The sequence below is a fragment of the Ascaphus truei genome, chromosome 2 (assembly GCF_040206685.1).
Source record: "Ascaphus truei isolate aAscTru1 chromosome 2, aAscTru1.hap1, whole genome shotgun sequence".
Classification (NCBI taxonomy): domain Eukaryota; kingdom Metazoa; phylum Chordata; class Amphibia; order Anura; family Ascaphidae; genus Ascaphus; species Ascaphus truei.
This window is the reverse complement of record NC_134484.1, coordinates 36,537,420-36,556,439: the sequence shown is the minus strand read 5'-3', so window position 1 is coordinate 36,556,439 and position 19,020 is coordinate 36,537,420. Positions and strand designations below refer to the sequence as shown.

The 19,020-nt window shown below is 47.1% G+C and overlaps 1 long non-coding RNA gene across 1 annotated transcript in view; it reads left to right on the top strand.

The window, feature by feature from the left end:
* Positions 1-17,629, top strand: part of LOC142488487 (uncharacterized) — a 56,795-nt gene extending 39,166 nt beyond the window's left edge. Inside the window, exons 2-3 of the long non-coding RNA XR_012799432.1 lie at positions 8,402-8,584; positions 15,601-17,629. This is a non-coding gene — a long non-coding RNA (uncharacterized LOC142488487). The remainder of the gene's footprint in view (positions 1-8,401; positions 8,585-15,600) is intronic.
* The last annotated feature ends 1,391 nt before the right edge of the window (positions 17,630-19,020 follow it).

Sequence of the window (19,020 nt, the reverse complement as noted above, 5' to 3'; positions counted from 1 at the left end):
TCTGCATGGGAAATAAATAGTGGTAGTGTAATGGTCTTGCAGAATTTCACAATTCAGAGAATTTATTTTTTTGCAAAACCGTCAAACTTCACAAACAAATCGCCAAATACTGTACATTTAACCTTTACAGTGCCATTATGATGTATCTGGTACTTCATAGGCACGTCATGGGGAAATGTTCAATTTCATGAGGCGGATCGGGCAGATTGTTCAAGGGGACTGCCCTGATCATCACGGAAGTGGAGTCCCCTCTGCCGGGTGGTGGCACGTTCATTTGATCGCTGCTGAAGCAATCTCATGCCCAGAAATGCCAAAGGTCCATTGGCACACTGGTGCTGCCCAGACCTCCAGCACTGAAAAAGGTAGAAGCCAATGGGGTCCAGGAGATCCTCAGAAGACCGTTAAATATGCGCTAATAATGACCGTTAGCGGAAAAAGTAACGAACGTTATTTTCCCTCAGTTTAACGGGTATCCTCAAACCTACTAGCATGGAAAAGTAGCAGCCGCTAATAAAGGTATTAATGGTGAGTTTCGTCACCCAGAGATGCGATAACCAATACACTGCACATGCGCGTTGTCAAAACATTAACACGCATTATTAAAGATACTCATATGCGTTACATAATGCTAATGCAATTATTGTTACAATATGGGTAACAGTTACATTTTGACATTTTTTTTACTTTTTTGTTATTAAGAGTGCTTCCTTAATTTTTTTTTCATTGTACATTAATTAAAGTTAATTTGAATTTTTATTGTAGAGATATGTATAGATAAACATTATTGTACACCCATACTTAATCTTTATGATTACAGCATATATCATACTGTATGAGGTTACACAAACATATTCTACATTCACTTAATCATTCAAAACCATACTATAGTTTGGTATGTGCTTCAGACATTTATATGATCCCTAAAATATACTCAGTACACTGCTTGTATGCCATTCCCAGGAATAACACTATAACTATGGTCTTGATGTGAGTAGGTTTTGGTTTGAATTTCGCAACATTAGCTCCATGCGTTAACAATAACTTTGGTCTGTTGATCTGTGCTGTTAGGCTAATGGATCATTAGCATATGATTTGCATATGAGGAATTTTAAAGTCCATAAAAAAATATTGATGCAATGTTTTTCATGATAACGCGTGGTAATGTGAGGGCATAGTAACGCGAATCATATATGTTACGCTATCAATACGATCAATGGTGCAACCAGAGCGATAAAATATTTAACGGGTCTGAAAGCCCTCACTCGTTTTCCGACAAGCTGGACATTTAAACATGGCGCATCGGAGTGGGCGCCGTGGAGCATGCATACCTTGTCGGACGGAGAATCCGGAGGCGTGAGGGTGCACATGGTGGGACATTATCATATAAAGATGGCGTCAGAGTGTAATTGGCGAAGTGCCCTGCGGCCAGGTGTCCTGTCTGTGAGTTGTCCTGACGGAGAAATGAGTGGCAGGCAGAACCGGAGGCGCTTTGGTCGTAGCCAAACATCCTAGACCAGGTTGAGGAGGTATGTGTTTATTTTAGTCATTGTGCTGATTGGCAACTGGAAAAGTCGGGACGTGAGCCGGGGTATGGTCAGCGGACCCTGGATGATTTTTGGATAGTTCTGATTAATCTGTTGGGTCTATTTAAGAGGGGGCAATTTTGAAGGTCAAAAGGTCAAGGGATATGTTAATTTTTTTTTCATTGTATTCCTATTTTGTAGCTTAAAGTAAATCTAGTGTAAAAATATGTTTTGCTCTTGTTAAAAATAATTGTACTGTCCTGGATTACTGCACAATACTTTTTAATTATTCCTTAGCCACTAAAAATAGTTCATATAAGAATGGTATCTTAGAAAAGTAAAAATATAAGCATACCTTTCACATATACTGTACACATTGAATTGTATAGTGGAATCAAGTTTTGGAGGGGCAAAGCCGGTTCAAGCTTATTGTGGCTTTGGGGTAATTTACCCTCTGGAACCAACATTTTAATTGTAAAATACACATTGTTCCCAGCACTGCGAGAAAATTGGAAACAAAAGTAGTATTGAAAGCAAAAAGTATTTTACTCATATGGTAAATGAGACAAGGTAACAATGTCAATCTTACTGTATACTAAAAGGCAGAAATATAGCCTCACAGGCTAATAATAATTATAATAATTAATAATAATAATATGAGGAATTTTAAAGTCCATAAAAAAATATTGATGCAATGTTTTTCATGATAACGCGTGGTAATGTGAGGGCATAGTAACGCGAATCATATATGTTACGCTATCAATACGATCAATGGTGCAACCAGAGCGATAAAATATTTAACGGGTCTGAAAGCCCTCACTCGTTTTCCGACAAGCTGGACATTTAAACATGGCGCATCGGAGTGGGCGCCGTGGAGCATGCATACCTTGTCGGACGGAGAATCCGGAGGCGTGAGGGTGCACATGGTGGGACATTATCATATAAAGATGGCGTCAGAGTGTAATTGGCGAAGTGCCCTGCGGCCAGGTGTCCTGTCTGTGAGTTGTCCTGACGGAGAAATGAGTGGCAGGCAGAACCGGAGGCGGTTTGGTCGTAGCCAAACATCCTAGACCAGGTTGAGGAGGTATGTGTTTATTTTAGTCATTGTGCTGATTGGCAACTGGAAAAGTCGGGACGTGAGCCGGGGTATGGTCAGCGGACCCTGGATGATTTTTGGATAGTTCTGATTAATCTGTTGGGTCTATTTAAGAGGGGGCAATTTTGAAGGTCAAAAGGTCAAGGGATATGTTAATTTTTTTTTCATTGTATTCCTATTTTGTAGCTTAAAGTAAATCTAGTGTAAAAATATGTTTTGCTCTTGTTAAAAATAATTGTACTGTCCTGGATTACTGCACAATACTTTTTAATTATTCCTTAGCCACTAAAAATAGTTCATATAAGAATGGTATCTTAGAAAAGTAAAAATATAAGCATACCTTTCACATATACTGTACACATTGAATTGTATAGTGGAATCAAGTTTTGGAGGGGCAAAGCCGGTTCAAGTTTATTGTGGCTTTGGGGTAATTTACCCTCTGGAACCAACATTTTAATTGTAAAATACACATTGTTCCCAGCACTGCGAGAAAATTGGAAACAAAAGTAGTATTGAAAGCAAAAAGTATTTTACTCATATGGTAAATGAGACAAGGTAACAATGTCAATCTTACTGTATACTAAAAGGCAGAAATATAGCCTCACAGGCTAATAATAATATCAGTGCAATACACAACCGTATATACAGAGAGGCAACACTAAATATAAAAACCAACACTGCTAAAAAGAAGGGGGGTAAGTCAAATGATACTTATCTGGAGGCAGAGTGGTGGAGAATAGGAGAACAGAAAAGTGTGTGTGGGGAAAAATTTGACCAAATGAGGATTAGAGAAAATTAAGTGGAGGAGTGTAAAAAATCACAACAGGGACAGAAGAAAACAAGGGGAAAATAAATAAAGGGAGAGGAGAACAGAAAAATTAAATAAGGGCGGCAACGTTTTGGGGCAGGAACCCTTTCCCCGGGCCCATTCCCACAGGAAAAATGCCTGTAGTACTTCCTTATGTACTCCTCACACGTATTAATGTGCTCCCAATAGGGAAAAAAGGGGGCAACCAGAAATGTTCCACAAGACCTCCGCCTGAATTAAGGAACAAAACGGTGTCCACAAATGCAGTATCAGTGTCGCTGTGGTCTCTCAATGTCGCTGCAGTCAGTGGAGTGAGGTATTCCCTTCATAACTATCTTCTAGGTCAGTGGCCTGAAATTCAGAAAACAAGGTAGAAGCAGCGCACAGCCATGGGAGTCACAAAAAGGTGGAATTAAAAAAAAAAAATTTTTATTCTTCAAACATTAATAGAAAAGGAGACACCAAAGACACTCCTACGCGTTTCACACCCGATTGTGCACTATCAAGGATAAACGTTGCTTTTTTATATTCAACCTTCTTGTGACCCTGACTCCCATGTCTGTACACTGTTTCTACCTTGTTTGCTGAATCTGGATGTTCATTAACTGTGGCTTGCCATGATAAGGCGGAGAATCCATGAGTGGGTGAAGAAGATCAAACGTGAGGGCTTGGATTTATTCTCTTATCCACATAATTGGTCTCTTACTGAATGTATATCTCTATGGGTATTCCAATGAGGATTTAGGGGGGCAGATTTCCATATAGTCTGCACACCTTCACCTCCTAGGAACAAACATTTGCCTGTTAATGAAGAAGCCTGAAGGCCCTTTCTCAACATTTTTTTAATACATTGCAATACTATTTTCTATATTTTTCTTGTCTGGCACTTCCTTTCTTCCCCATCCCTCTCCCTTGTATTTTGGCACTTATTGCACATATCATTTAAACAGTATCACACTATTTTTGTTTTTACTATTTTTATTGTTCATGTCCTGATAGTCATCTGATTGCCATCTGTAGAGTCACCACTACATCTGATGCTCTCATCATATGGTTTGATTGTGTTCTAGCAGCTATAATATTAGCATTTCCTGGACTGTATCTATTTCCGATTCATTATATTTTCCGGACAGCTACAATATTAGCGTTCTCTGCACTAGATCCATCTCTGGAGGTGCCAAATGAGTCACTTGTTTCCCATTGTATGCTTATCTGATTTGATCAATCAGAGGACTATCTTTGGCTGCCTTAATATACATCTTGATCATATATTTTTATTATATATTCACAGCGTTTTTATAGAGGACACTACCAAAGCTAACCATTAATTTTACATGGGTTGGTTTATATATTTTCACATTTGTATTCCCTCACTGTAATAGCCTCAGCAATAAAGCTTTATTTCTTCTCATGAACTTTGTTTGTGAGAGTTTGAGCTTTTGTATTTTTTTTATAATGATTGGAATGAACCCTATTCTGTTTTAAGAAATGTGCTGGAGCAATTTTTTCAATTGCAGATTACTTTCAGGGCTACTTATATGGTAAGTAATCTATCCATAGGGACTCACATTCTAGAAATCTTTGACTGGAATGTTGTTCATGCTTAAAATCTGTTTTTTTAAGAGATGATAGTGTGAGCTAAAGGCAGAGGCTGAGACAAGAGGACAGGGGGTGAGACAAGGGGACGGAGGTTACACGGTTTTAAAAGCTACAAACCACCACCAGCACTCAGAACTCTGCAATCCCCTCCAGACATGAGTCACATATGGAAGAGTTTTCATTGCCTGCTATCTTTTGCTATACCTTTTGGCTCAGAAGTGGGAAGGCCACGAGAAGAAAGCTGCCGGGCCTGGCTTCAACTTCCACAGTGGGATATTTGAAAGCCTAAGATTATAAATAGTAGAAAAGTCCAAGCATGGATTCTGTGGCTCAATGGTGTCCCAGCAGAGAAATAAGATGACAATATTCAACACAATGTCCTCTCTATAATTATCTCCTAAGCATATATCATGAGAAGTCACAATCAAGTCCATATATTCTTTGCATAATATATACACAACCTAGGGGGTTTCCAATTGATGAAATAATAAAGATAGCGCCTACCTGGCTCAACTCTCCATGAGAGCCCGCAACCTCCTGGCAAGAAATAAAGCGCACGATAATCTTTCCAGTCTATGACTGGGAAGTTAGAGCCCCCAAATTGAGGCTGTGATCCTTAGGTAGGTTGACAGAACTCACTGTTGCTGTTAGCGCGTTCCTTTGATCCTGTCTCCTGAATCGTGATGGTAATCCTCCGGTGTGCTGTCCGCCAACGTGCAGAGATAAATATGGGGAAAAATGCGATCGCACCACCATTGAAAGGAATAGAGAGGGTGACTTCAAAAATAGAAACATTTATTTGATCATGTTAAAAACAAGGCACGAACCAACACGTTTTGCGCAACGCGATTTCTCGAGGTCCCCTGTGAGCGCGTTGCGCGAAACCTGTTGGTTCGTGCCTTATTTTTAACATGATCAAATACATTTGTCTATTTTTGAAGTCACCCTCTCTCTATTCCTTTGAATGGTGGTGCAGTCGCAAAAGAGAACAGAAGAGGACAGAAAGTGAAGTCAGAGGGGGATAAAGGAGTAGAAAAGTGATATTAGGGGAATATCTTTACGGAAGAATAAGTATTCTTATTTATTTTGTTTTGACAGTTAAGCTGAAAATAACTGTGAACATTGTAGAGTAGAGATTGGAAGGGCTCTCTTTTACAATCCCCATCACTCAGCCATGTAACACCAGTTAATTTAACATCAGTATTCTCTGAAATGTTTTAATGGCACTTTAGTAAATATTCAGTTGCAACATAAAGTTATTGAGCAGGGTATAAATGTGGACAGAGCCCAATAGGAACAGGTGGAGGGACGGAGGAGCGGCCCCATGGGAGGCAGAGATAGGTCAGAGAATGTGCCACAGCTGATGAGTTTGACGTGTGGCTTGTGAGCGGTGCACGCGCATCAGGCGCGGGGGAGGTGCGCGCGGCCTGAGCAGGAGGCGGGAGTTCCTCCTGCGAGAGGGCAGAAGAGTCCGTATGTGTGCGTGCACATGCACGCGTCCTGTGGCAGCCACGGGGACCAGAGAGGTAGGAGGAGGGTCCCGCTCGCGGCGGTGAGCCTGTGGGGCCAGGGAGTGCCGGGTTTGTTGCGGCAAGGAGGGAACCCTCTTTGGGAGAGGTGTTCCCCGAGGCCTTACAGTAGAACCTCTGATCTCATTAGCTGCACCTTCTGGTGGCCTACCATGTCGGAAGATATTTCTGAATACGTGAAAACTTGTCCAATCTGCGCTCAGGTCAAGATCATTCATAAGAAGCCTTACCGTCTCCAACGACCCCTGCCCATACCGGAACGCCCTTGGAGTCACCTGTCCATTGATTTAGTTGTAGAACTTCCGGTCTCTAGAGGGATGAACACCATTCTAGTAATCGTGGACCGGTTCTCCAAGCAGGCCCATTTTGTCCCTCTCAAAGGGCTGCCCAATTCCACCACATGGCAGACATTTTTATCAGGGAAGTATTCCGCATTCACGGAATCCCTCTTTCCATCGTATCCGATCGTGGTACACAATTCATCTCCAAATTCTGGCGGGCCTTCGCTCGTTGGATGGATATCGCCCTCCATTTCTCTTCCAGGTATCACCCCCAGACTAATGGGCAAACCGAGAGGACGAACCAGACATTGGAGCAATATCTCCGGTGCTTCGTCGCGGACCGTCAGGACGATTGGGTGGATTTGTTCCTATGGGCAGAGTTCTCTCATAACTCTTTGAGGAACAGCTCCACACTGAAATCCCCCTTTTTCATTAATTATGGTTTCCACCCGGTTCAGCTTCCCATCACTTCAGCCCCTTCCGGAGTCCCAGCGGCAGATGACCAAATCAAAGATCTGCAGGAATCCTGGAAAAAGATCCAAGAAGCACTGGGAAGGGCGACCCGCAGACAAAAAGCACAGGCAGATCTCCACCGTCGGCAGGTACGGTCTTCAAATCGGAAGAAAAGGTCTGGCTCTGCTCCAGGAACATTAAACTGAAGACCCCTAACCTCAAACTGGCCCCCAGGTACTTGGGTCCATTTTCAGTGGTGGAACAAATCAATCCTGTGGCATATCGCCTGGAGCTTCCCCCATCCATGAGAATACCCTCTGTGTTCCATGTATCTCTACTAAAACCTGTGTCCCAAAGCCCACAGTTCCACAAAACACCAGCTTTTCCTAAACCAGTCATAGTTCAGGGTCAGGAGGAGTTTGAAGTTCAATCTATTCTCGATTCCAGGAAAACAAGGGGTTCGGTGCAGTATCTGGTTCACTGGAAGGGCTTTGGCCCAGAAAAAAGATCTTGGGTACCCTACCACCAAATACATGCCCCCAGATTGCTGAGACTCTTCCACTCCAAGTTTCCCCAAAAGCCATATTGGAGTCGTCCTGAGGCCGCTCCTCAAGGGGGGGGGGTACTGTAAGACCTCGGGGAACACCTCTCCCAAAGAGGGTTCCCTCTTTGCCGCAACACACCCGGTGCTCCCCGGCCCCGGCCCCACAGGCTCACCACCGCGAGCGGGATCCTCCTCCTACCTCTCTGGTCCCCGCGGCTGCCACAGGAAGCGTGCATGCGCGCGAACACATACGGACTCTTCTGCCCTCTCGCGGAAGGAACTCCCGCCAACTGCTCAGGCCGCGCGCACCTCCCCCGCGTGGTGCACACACCTGATGCGCGTGCACCGCTCACAAGCCACGCGTCAAACTCATCAGCTGTGGCACATTCTCTGACCTATCTCTGCCTCCCATGGGGCCGCTCCTCCGTCCCTCCCCCTGTTCCTATTGGGCTCTGTCCACATTTATACCCTGCTCAGCCATTCCTTCTTTGGCTGAGCATAGCTTTGTGTGACCTGCGTTACCCACGTTCGTGCCTGCCTTAGTGCTTTTTGTCTCTGTCTCTTCTAGTGATCTCCTGTGTACCGAACCGGCTTGACTGTGGACCCGCTCTGGATTTCGACCTCTGGCTTGCCCTCTGACCTTCCGACCTCTCCAACCTTCCACCTCAGCTTACGGATTCCTACCTATTTCCCGGCTCCAAACCCAAGGCTCTCAGCACCGACCATTCTACTGGAACTTCCTATTTATCCGGCGAGTATCTGAACTTTTACCATCTCTCCCGTTCAGTTCCGGACGCCTACTATCCACCTTCCAGGCGTGTCCCCGCAGCTGTGGGTGCAGGTACTACCCTTTCCACCTCAGTTCCGGGGTCCCTCCTTGTCCGTGGTGAGCGCAGCATGACAGTTATATTACACAATATCCATGGTTACGCATATGGGACCTTGATACTAATTTAACCAACGCTAACCAAGTCTAACATTGGGAGTCCAATGGCTCTCTTAAAACATGTCAGTGGATGGTATTAACAATTTAAAAAAAGAGTAAATACAGTAATAACTTATTTTTTTTACAGCAGTTTTCTACCAATAAGACCCAAATCTCTTTACAATGTTACATGCAGGACAAAGAATTTGGCGCCCGAGGTACAAAAGTGACTTTACAAAGGTCACAAGGAGCTCAATACCAGGCTTTGAACCGGGCTTCTACCAACTTCAAAATCAGTAGCACTGTCTTCATTCACTGAGTCACCCATTCATCCTCACACAGATATTCTTATTTGAAGAAAGATGGAAGGTTTCTTTATTTAACAAATTTTTACTTTTCCTATATATTTTTTTATCATAGATCAACTTTCTGCCCCAGAAACAAGCTTCTTCTTTAACACTTTCTGTGATAGGAAACAGTATCTGAGATATTGTAATAATAATAAGTTTGTTCTTTTATTGCGCTGCTAGTTTAACGTAGCGTTTTACAGAGACATATTGCAGACACAGTCCCTGACCCGTGGAGCTTACAATCAATGTTTTTGGTGCCTGAGGGACAGGGAGATAAAGTGACTTGCCTAAGGTCACAAGGAGCCAATACCAGGAATTGAACCAGGTTCCCCTGCTTCAAACTCAGTGCCAGAGTCAGTGTCAATGATCCGCTCCTTCTCTCTTAACATTGCACGTTAATAATATCATCTAGGCTGACCAGGGTTACTGTGTGGTCGAACTTGACAGCAACCCTTGTACTGTACTTCAGGACTGTACACACTATGTAACCCTTCATTATTCTCCTTAGACTGATACACTAAGGGAGGGGCCCCAGGTCCTATTCCCTGTTATGACCTGTGCTATCTCACCAGCTGGGCACGTGGCTGAAGGTCAGAGAATAGGACACACCACAAGCGTATCTATAGAAAAAACCCTAAAAACAACGTTAGCTACCTATAGTATTTATGATACTCAAACGAGAGGATCATTTACTAACAGGCACAGTAAATTTGACATAATTCGCTGTGCTGTGCTGTACCAATGTCTCTTTCCAATTCCACCCGACCCTGTGTTATAGGGTTACTAAAGGAAAAAGGGGAGTGCTGGTAAAGTCACATAAGCTAAAATCACACAACTAAAAGCACATATGATCCTGCTAGAAGACCTTGATGGGGTGAGGGCGTGTTAAATATATGACAAATGCGATAGCACTTCTCACATGGCCGTATGTGAGCACACACAAAGGTTGGTATCTTTTGGTGTCCTGCACCCGATGTCTTCCCTTATCCTGGATGAACCCCAGGAACCGCAGGACTGCCACGGGCAGATCTTCCTTCATGGCAGGAGGGGACCCTCCTCAATCGGAACCAAACTCAACAGTAGTGTGTGGCTGACGTCTCTCCCATAATTCCAATAAGGGGGGAGATGCATACAAGTATACAAGGTTTATTGTAATAACAAGAAAATAAAACACTCACATTTCAAAAAGCACAAATCAGCTCCTGTCCTTACTCGAGTTCCCCCGTATGCGGTGGGCTCCTGCAGATGAGTCCGACCGCAGGATCGCTTGTGGGGTGCTCTTTGGGTGTACGGTGGCTGATCGTGGACACACTTCGCACGCACCGGCAGGGAACTATGCGTTTCACGGATTGCTTCCTCAGGTTCCTCAACAGGGTCGACTGTAAGGTAACATTTGCGCCTTTTAACCCTTTCTTGATTGTGTCTGACGGTAGTGAGCGCCCCAGTTTCTTCTTATACCTGTGTTATAGGGGGCCTTTGTTTGGGTGTCTGCACACTGTTAGAAATCTTATAGAAAGAGTGTAACTGGATCTTTGCAAAGACTTTGGTCTCCTTTTTGGCTGTGGTGAGGATCCCCTCCTTAGCTACTCACACCTCCCTTTGTCTGCTCTGCGTTGATTCTCCTAGAGGACCGATTTGAGATGTTGTCACAATGTTCCACTGAGTTATCCTGCTCACAAACTGGTTACCACAAATCACCCCGAGATCCCTCTGGGAACGCGGCGGCTTTATCCCCCTCGTGCTCCACCAAGGACTCTTAAGGACTCCCCTTTTTAGCCCCTCCACTCTTGAGTCAAATATCATTGACTGGGGACAATATCAATCAAAGAGTCACATCCTGGACACCTCACAGAGAGGAGCCAGTCATGGGGCAGTGTGTATCTTAGCTGTATACATTTCGAAGGGGGTTACAACTACAATTATGATATTTGGCAAATGATCCTATAAATTACAATTACAATCAAAGTTTATGTTTATTTTTAAATACATAATAACAACATAAAAAAGTGTCTCTAGTACAAATGTGCTCAATTGCCAGTCCATACTAAGAGACTTGGGAGGTGTGATATGCTCATTACACCCAATGTGTGTGTGTGTGTGTATATATATATATACTAGCTGATAAACCCGGCGTTGCCCGTGATTGCTGGGGTGGAGGTGCGGGGAAGGGCAGGGAGGGGGGCGAAGGGCAGGGAGTGGGGCAAAGGGCAGGGAGGGGGGCAAAGGGCAGGGAGGGGGGAGAGAGGGCAAAGGGCAGGGAGGCTGGAGAGAGGGCAAAGGGCAGGGAGGGGGGAGAGGGGGCGAAGGGCAGGGAGGGGGGAGAGGGGGCAAAGGGCAGGGAGGGGGGAGGGAGGGACTGGGGGAGGAGAGAGGGATGGGGGAAGGGCAGGGAGGGGGCGAAGGGCAGGGAGGGGGCAAAGGGCAGGGAGGGGGCAAAGGGCAGGGAGGGGGAGAAGGGGCAAAGGGCAGGGAGGGGAAGAAGGGGCGAAGGGCAGGGAGGGAGCGAAGGGGCGAAGGGCAGGGAGGGGGTGAAGGGGTGAAGGGCAGGGAGGGGGCGAAGGGCAGGGAGGGGGTGAAGGGCAGGGAAGGGGCGAAGGGCAGGGAGGGGGCGAAGGGGCAAAGGGCCGGGAGGGGGCGAAGGGCAGGGAGGGGGCGAAGGGGCAAAGGGCAGGGAGGGGGCGAAGGTCAGGGAGGGGGCAAAGGGGCGAAGGGCAGGGAGGGGGTGAAGGGCAGGGAGGGGGCGAAGGGCAGGGAGGGGGTGAAGGGGCGAAGGGCAGGGAGGGGGCGAAGGGGCAAAGGGCCGGGAGGGGGCGAAGGGCAGGGAGGGGGCAAAGGGCAGGGAGGGGGCGAAGGTCAGGGAGGGGGCAAAGGGGCGAAGGGCAGGGAGGGGGTGAAGGGCAGGGAGGGGGCGAAGGGCAGGGAGGGGGTGAAGGGGCGAAGGGCAGGGAGGGGGTGAAGGGGCGAAGGGCAGGGAGGGGGCGAAGGGCAAGGAGGGGGTGAAGGGCAAGGAGGGGGCGAAGGGCAGGGAGGGGGTGAAGGGCAGGGAGGGGGTGAAGGGCAGGGAGGGGGCAAAGGGCAGGGAGGGTGGGGGCGAAGGGCAGGTAGGGTGGGGGCGAAGAGCAGGTAGGGTGGGGGCGAAGAGCAGGGAGGATGGGGGCGGGGGCGAAGGGCAGGGAGGGCGGGGGCAGGGGCGAAGGGCAGGGAGGGTGGGGGCGAAGGGCAGGGAGGGTGGGGGTGAAGGGCAGGGGGTGTGTGTGTGAAGGGCAAGGCGGGGGGGGGTGAAGGGCAGGGCCAGGGGGGGGGTGAAGGGCAGGGCCGGGGGGGGGGGGTGAAGGGCAGGTCCAGGGAGGGGGTGAAGGGCAGGGCCGGGGGGGGGGTGTGGTTGAAGGACGGAAGGGCAGGGCCGGAGGGGGGGTGATTGAAGGACGGAAGGGCAGGGCCGGGGGGGGTGAAGGGCAGGGCCGGGAGGGGGGGTGAAGGGCAGGGCCGGGGGGGGGGGTTGAAGGGCAGGGCCAGGGGGGTGAAGGGCAGGGGGGAGGGGTGAAGGGCAGGGCCGGGGGGGTGGTTGAAGGGCGGAAGGGCACGGCCGGGGGGGGTGAAGGGCAGGGCCGGGAGGGGGGTGAAGGGCAGGGCCGGGGGGGTGAAGGGCAGGGCCGGGGGGTGAAGGGCAGGGGGGAGGGGTGAAGGGCAGGGCCGGGGGGGTGGTTGAAGGGCGGAAAGGCAGGGCTGGGGGGGGGGCAGGGCCGGGGGGGGGGTGAAGGGCTGGGTCAGGGGGTGTGAAGGGCCAGGGGGGGGTGAAGGGCCATGGGGGGTGGGTGGAGGATGAAGAGTCGGTGGGGGGGTGGTGGGTGAAGGGCCGGGGAGGGGGTGGGTGAAGGGCAGGGGGGGGTGAAGGGCCGGGCCGGGGTGAAGGGCCGGGGGGGGTGAAGGGGAGGGGGGTGAAGGGCCAGGCCAGGTGAGGGGCCGGGGGGTTGAAAGATCCCTTCCCCTGCGTTTACTTACCTCGCACCGGGCCGCGCTCCTCCTCTTTCTCGGGTTCCTCGGCGGTTTCCGTTCCCCCCGGCGAGGCGGAGCTGAGACGCTCAGATGAGGAGGTGGTGTGGGCAGCCGGCCCGTACAGCTCCCGACTGAGAAAGCCGGAGAAGCGCTCTCGGGGTTGGTGAGCTGGGGGCGCGGCCTCTAGGCCTTAAGGTGAGAGCGGCGAGAGCGTGCTCTTGGGGGGGGGAGCGGTCTATGGGAGGGAGCACCGGGGGAGAGGGTGAGCACCGGGAGAGAGGGTGAGCGCCGGGAGAGAGGGTGAGCGCCGGGAGAGAGGGTGAGCGCCGGGAGAGAGGGTGATCTTTGTGTGGTCCCGCGGAGTGGTGATAGGGGGTGGTTCCGTTGTTGCGGGCGAGCCACCGGGAAGGGCGGAGGGGTGAGAGGGTGGATGGGCGAGGGTGGGTTGTCAAGTTTGGGCAGCCGTTGAGGAGGTCCAGGGGGAGGGTGGTTGGTGTGTGTGTGTGTTGGACCTTTGCCCATCACTCCGCCTCAGGCCAATGAGAGGTGTGCAGGGGCGGGCAGCCCAAGGGAGCCATCTCATTGGCCTGAGGCGGAGTGACGGGCCAAAGCTCCAATGCGATTGCCGCTAGGGACAGAGGACACGCAGACCGGCATACAGTGCTTTCAGAAATATATAGTAGATATATTACCAGATTGGTGTCCAGCAAAAAGAGACAGCACACTGCAAGTAGTCTTCAGACAAAGAACTGTATTGAATGACAGGGCACTGCAACCAACGTTTCGGTCACCCAGAGGGACCTTCATCAGGGTTGTGATTACATTACACTTTTAAATTTGTTAACATAAATAATCAATGGCTTCTTTTTGTTCATTGTTTAGTAATAAAACACAAACAAGTCTAGGTTCATTGTGTCTTTTGTATATCTATTATGCAATATTAAAGGCAATATATTGTTATTTTTATTCTATTGGTATACAAACAAAACAAAGAAAACCCACTGCTCATGCGCATTGCTATTAAAGAAAATATGTATACAGTATGTGTATGTATATCTTTAGTTATATAGCGCCATCTTTTTACATAGCGCTTCACAGTAGTAATACACGTGACAAACTGTAATATAACACAGGCAAGCGCAAACTTTTTTTGCTGCACCCCCCTGCCTGCTCCCCTCCTTGTTGCGCCCCCCCTAACCTCGCGCGGTGTCAGGGTCATGTGGCGTCATGTCACGTGACCCGCTGCGTCATTTGACATCACGTTACCACGGCAACTGTGATGTCACATGACCCCGCAGCGTCATTTGACACTGCGTTGCCATAGTCACGCATCCTGAAACTGGCTGAATCTCGGTAAGAAGAGGTGGCAGAGGCCTGGCGCGGTCCCCCGGCATTTAATTTAAATACATTGGGGAAGAGCGCGGGACCTCTGTAACCACCCGCGCCCCGACCCCCCAAAAAAACAAAAAACTTGCGCGCCCCCCAGTTTGTGTACCGCTGATATAACACATAATGGGAATCAGCACTTCAGACATAAGGCCACGTCCATTGTGAGTGCGGCACGATTAAAATGCCATGCCTTTATGAGGCAGGCCACAGAACGCGCGATGGGAAGCGCCGGCGCTCGCGATCCATGAGCAGACAAAACAAATTTTACCCAATGAGGACGAACCAGCTCCGTGACGTCACGGCCACGCCCTCCCAACACGCCTCCCCGTCGCGTCTACCCCAAGGCCACAAATTGCTCCAGCTACAGGCACGCATGACGCCACGTGCACGGTCACACGCTCACCATGGCAATGGCCTAAGCCTAACATTAGGAAAAGGAGTCCCTGTCCCGAAGAGCTTACAATCTAAGTGTGAATTAAGGAGTAATGTGTTACTTGCTGTAACACCCGGTAACTCCTGTGTTTACATTTAATTTCCTGGTGACATACAATGCACAATGCTGCCCCTACTTATTGATTCACCTTACCTCATGTTCTAGTTTCTTTTTATTACATCATGTTCATTGCTCAGCAACAGATTTATATGTTCTTTTACTTTTGTAAACACACTGTACAGTGACCTGCTACTTTCAGAGTCTATTTCTAGTCTATGCCTGGCTCTTCTCACAACTATTATGATTGCTGTTTTTGTCTAAGGTGTACAGCCGGGCTTCACAATTGCCAGATCCTCAGGCACAAACCAAACTGCTATAGCACACTGTATCCAGGGATGTACAGTACATAATATCTTTCACTTTGTCATGTTTATGTCTGTTTGCCCTTGTGACTATAATTTTATAGTTAAAAAATATATACTAAATAAACTAAGGGCCAAATTTAGCACAGGCCCCTGGATCAGACCTTTGTAGTCTTCAAAAGATTTATTTAGTTCCAGTGGTTTTATTTATTAGCTTTTTCATAAACAAAAAGAACAAAAAACAGGATGCTTTTGTAACCCCTGATAAGATTATGCAGCTGACACACATATACTGCCCTCTCTCTGCAACAGGAAACTACAACTCGAAGCATGCTGTGTGCATCAGGGAGCCACTTCCGGTGCAGGAGGTTCTGACTTTTGATGGACAAGGTCTCAACCAATCATATTGGACTCTAAAGAGGATAATTGAAAGAGTCTGCGCGAGCCCTAGAAATCTCAGGATTGACTGTTGGATACCGGTGTCAGCCTACGTACCGCCCATGTGAGCGGTCATTGGCTGAAGGCAGAGCAGTTAACTTGCGAGGAGGCTCAGCGTGGCATCCAAGTGTGAGCCGCAGGAGGAACGCACACCGGCAGATGGAATCCTCAATGGAAGTCATATAAAGGGGTACCAAAGCATTTTGCGAAGTACAGGCCTGCTACACAAATACATAGTTAAGAGCTTCAATGGTGTCTGGCACCATTACACAGGCCTTGATACCCATGATTGGGACAATCCCAGCAGCAGCCATTGGCCTACATCCGTGCAGCGTTAAGTGGGGAGTGTTATGTTACTAATGTTATGTGGATGCATGTAATGATCCTTCTGTTAAGGATCATAAGGTACCAAAGTGTCCATTGCTGCGTACTTTATAAAACTGTTATGCTATAAACATCACTGTAGCCCGCTTTTGTCCCTGAGGAAGCAAAAGAACAGGACTGGAGAAACATGTTGGACATATAAGACTTTATCACACTGAGGACTTGCTGCTGAAGATCTTTATAGGTCTTAAGGAAATCCTTTGAGGTGTGTGTTTTTAAATATACTTCATATATCTCCCAGGTATCTATGGAGGGCTCCTTTTTGACCACAGGTATCTCTCCATACAGTATGTTATTTGGAGGGAGGTTTGAGGAAATATATATAGAGCTTGGCACTCTCTCTCCAAAATCCACCATTGGATTTAAGATCAAATCTGATGGTGGATTTAACAAAATCTGGGTGGAATGGATATGATGGCGGATTTGGATGTATCCACCTGGATTTTTTAGTGCCCAATCCACCTTTCCGATTTCCATGTGTGGATTTGTTTTTTTTGGTTAAAACACTGTGGAAAATCCACGGATTTAATTTTAACGGTTTTGCCCACCTCTATTCTTCAGTGAAACTTCTATAGGGAAGAAAGATGATAGCTTTATCGCAATTTTGCTACACCAATTCCCACATTAGGTGTCTCCTGCATTACTAAGGGAGCTTCCAATATGTCGTTTAACTAAAAAAAAAAAAAAAAGACCGCAATTGGGATAATAATGCCACAGGCTTTTTGGAAAATTATGCATAAAAGAGGTTTCCACTTACCAGAAGGCTCATCCTATCTCACCCCATGGTCCTCTCACCATGACCATATATAATTAAACACCAGCCACCCTGCTGGCCCTATGCTTACCTAACTTTAAAGGGCATATACACCTGTACATGTTTGCTGTCCTTGGCCAAACAACAAACATTCTCAACCATTCTCTTCATGTTGCCAACATATCCTGAGCATTTCCATTCTGGTAGGGTGCCATATCCTGCTGTGACAGAAACTACCCTTCCTACTCCCACAATTGGGAGGGCTGGGTGGGCTATGGAAGATCTCTGGTCTTCAAAACTGGGAGGTGCAAGATTTTCCAGGGGGGGCACCGCAGTTACAGAGGCCCGGCGCTCTTCCCCAAGACATTTATATTAAATGCCGGGTATTGTGTGAGGCCTCTGCAACTTCCCTTACCTTGTCTTTGGCGTCACGTGGTCACGTGACATCACGTCGCCCCGCGGCATTATTTGATGCCGAAGACAAGGTAAGGAGGGGGGCGTGAGCAGGGTGGAGAGCAAGCAGGGGGGCACAGACTCAAAAGTTTGTGCACCCCTTAACTAAAGACTCCCCATTTCAATTTATATACCCCTAGCCCTATCTCTCTCCTTAACACTCATCATATACCCCCTCCCTTAAATGTCAGGTTCCCTTTCTTTCCTAATTACATCATTTTCATTGACGACAGCAACATTTGTCAATTTTTGGGGTGGATAAATAATGGAAAAATGTTATTAAAGAGAAAACATTTGTCTGACTTTATTGAATGCTGTCATAAAGTATGAACTAAATTCTGCATCAGGGAGAATTATTTATTACACTTAATATAGGCTAAAAAATTTAAATAGTCCCTGAATGTTAGTGATGTAAGAGTGTGTGTGTGTGTGTATGTATGTAAATATAAATAAATAAAGAGCCCAAGTGTATACAGCCCTTTACCAAAGGTGTGTGTGTGTGGAGTGGGGGTCTATATCAATGATGTGAGTAGGTGTGGAAATGTAAGAGGGTGTTGCATTACTAAAAGTGTGTGTAGATACTATGTGGTCCCTATTGGCATATAGGGATGGAATTACATAGAGTATTTGTATGTGTAAGAAATAGCTGTGTGTGCATACATGTAGCAGAGTATGTATAGACATGGCCATTAGCACTCATGGGAAGAGAGTTCTCTCGTATCAGTAGTGACTCATAAAACTGCTGTCTCAGTTTAGGCCACCGCTAAGTGTCCTGAAAAGTTGCATACATTTGTATTCATGCAACCGTGTCTCTTTCGGTGTTCTAAGATTACCTTTGAGTATGGCCAACTTCAGATCGTTCATCTTATGGCCAGAGTCAGAGAAATGTTCGCCAACAAGACTGTCTCTTGTTACGCGTGTGATGCAGATTCATTCTCTTGTTTTGCCCCTATCCCGTCTCACCTATGTAGTAGCAGCCCACTGGGCATTTCATGCACATGATGAGGTACACAACATTGCTGGAGGAACAGGTGAACATTCCTCTGATTTTGTACTCCAGATTCCTGTGTGGTATTTGTATTGTGCCCACTGTGTGGAGCATTGCGCAGGTTTTGCATCTTGAGTCCTGGCATGGTCTTGTCCCTTATTCAGTTGTACTGTTGAATACTTTACTCCTCACCATCATTTCCTTGAGATTATGAGGTTGTCTGAATGATAATAAGGGTGTTTCAGGGAAGACCTGTTGCATATAAAGACCTGTTATATATAAACTATTAATACTATATAACTATTTATACTATTAATATATAAAGCCAATAATTGTGGGGCCAATAATATGTTCTTTCCTCTTTAAAACTTATACATTCTTGCACCTTCCCTGCCTGAACTACAGTATTTGCATCACCTCCCTTTCCTCTTTTAGCTTTCCGAACTTTCCTTTTGATGGGTTTTCACTATCTAGTTCTTAAATCTGTAGACAGAGAGGTAATGCCAAACTATCATCTGGCATAAAGTTTCTCCCTTGGCAATCTCTTTATACCTTTTTGCATTATGAATGCACACAACACTGCTTTACGTAATGCCTTCTTAAATCTCCTTAGAATATTCACCAAATCACTGAAGAAACATTTCCCATAAGCAGCAAAACAGAAGAAAATCATGATGACACTGGAAAACATAATTTAACAATTGCATCAAATAGT